The sequence below is a fragment of the Chiloscyllium plagiosum genome, unplaced genomic scaffold (assembly GCF_037043375.1).
Source record: "Chiloscyllium plagiosum isolate Xiang-an unplaced genomic scaffold, Cpla_swu_hap1 HiC_scaffold_42, whole genome shotgun sequence".
In the NCBI taxonomy this organism is placed as follows: Eukaryota; Metazoa; Chordata; class Chondrichthyes; order Orectolobiformes; family Hemiscylliidae; genus Chiloscyllium; species Chiloscyllium plagiosum.
The window spans coordinates 23,945,833-23,947,802 of record NW_028270180.1 but is presented as its reverse complement, the minus strand read 5'-3'; positions in this window follow the sequence as shown (position 1 = coordinate 23,947,802).

Genomic DNA, 1,970 nt, shown 5'->3' with positions numbered 1-1,970 from the left:
TCCTCGTAACCACTCATCAAGTTCTTGGAAAGATGCTGGTCTAGTGGGGGAAGCCTGTTCCCTCTCCCATGGTGACTTGGGAGGAGTGGGGGATTTTAATTAGGAATTGGAGTCCTACCACTTTCTTCCATACACTCTAATTAAATCTTCCTCCTCTGCAGCCTTGCCATTTAAGAGCCTCATCTAGCCACCACTGGTATTAGCCAAACGATGGGCAGGGCATCTGCCATGCAATCACCTTGGCAAGCACACCTTGATGAGTTTGATTAAAGGCTACCCAGGGGCATCGCATATTTAAAGACATTCACCACTTGCAAGTTACCCAGCATTAAGGGATTGTGGGGACCTCTGACACACACTTGTGCTTGCTTTCATCCCACCCACTCCCCTTCCCAAGGGCGGGACTGTCCTCTGGTGCCCTTAATCATGGGGGAGGACCATCAAATGCATGACTCAAGATGCAAAGAAACAAAACAAGGATTTTATTGGCTCTGCAGACGTGATGGTAAGATTCGTGTTACCTCCACACAATGCTGCCAGTTGTCTCCCTGGGGTTATGCATGAGTTTCTTTTTTATAACCAGTCTTGCATTTTCCGTTTTCCTCACATAAGCTTAAGTGCTGGGACCAAAAATAATGGTAAAACTGATGAATCGTCTATTGGTGTGTTTATTTTTAAACATTATCACTCCCTTTGTTTTCTGTTTCAGGATGTCTGCCATTTAATCTTTTCCATCCACTGCCCAGACCATCTCTTTATGCCCTCCCCCACTCGTGGTATAAAGCCTATCACATTTCTGTCTTCAGTTCTGATGCAACCATATTCAGCTTGTAATGTTAACTTTGTTTCCCTCTCCATACTGCCAGCTCTGCTGTGTATTTCCAGCACTTTTCTGTTTTTAATCATCACAGAATAATTAGGTGTTTTGTCCTGAACCATTAACTTTATTCATGTTTGTCATTCAAGCAGCAGTAGTATAGAACTGCATCTCCATTTCCTGAATGATTAAACGCAGGGACTTTGTGCAAATTCTACTGTGTGAATGAACTGCCAAGTACATCTCAGTATTTCAGGCTGTGTATGTTTAACAATTTAAATTCTTTGCACCAGGCATTGAAGAGAAACTTACCAACAATTTCCCTTTCCTGAATGTCTACTATTGTGTACCTAGTGAAGAGGCACCACTCAGATACAATATAAAGGCAAACATTGATGCTTTATGCAGGTAAGTCCAAACACTTACTTAAAAGCAAAAAGTTAAACAAATTGTTACAGGATGTCATCAGATCAGGTATATTGCGTATAAAGGACATTTATTTTTGAAGGAGTTAGATCCTGTTATGTACCTAGATTTTTAAGTTCTCCATGGTAGGCTGCTCTTGCAATTGGAAACCATGGAAATGAGGATGTGGGTGTCATTGGCAAAGTCAGTGTTTATTGTTCATTTCTAATTTCCCCTGAGAAGGTGGCAATGAGCCACTTTCTTAAATTCAACAGAGCATCTTGCTCTGACATCTCAAGGGAAGCTTAAAAATTAACCACGTTACCTAGTCTGGAGTTGTGTAAGGGCAGATTGGCTAAGAATGACAGATTCACTCCCCTAATGAGCAGATGGGACTTAAAATGATTCAGAAGTTTTGTGGTCACTGTGACTGAAATTAGATTTTTTTAAAATTGTGATATTTAATGAATTCAAATGTGGCATTGGGATTTGAACTCAAGTCTCAGACCATTAAATCAAGATCTAGTCCAACAGCACAAAAACTTGTGGAAACTCAATCATTTGGCAGATTCAAGGTAGAGAAATTGATACATTTCTGGAGACTAATGACACTAATGAATAATACCATGGTAAAATAACATTGAAGTCATGATCAGCCACAATCTAGAATGGTCTGGCAGGCTCAATGGGCTAAATGGTCTACTCCTGTACTATGTACCACTATACTAGAGTGTCTGCGAAAGATAAA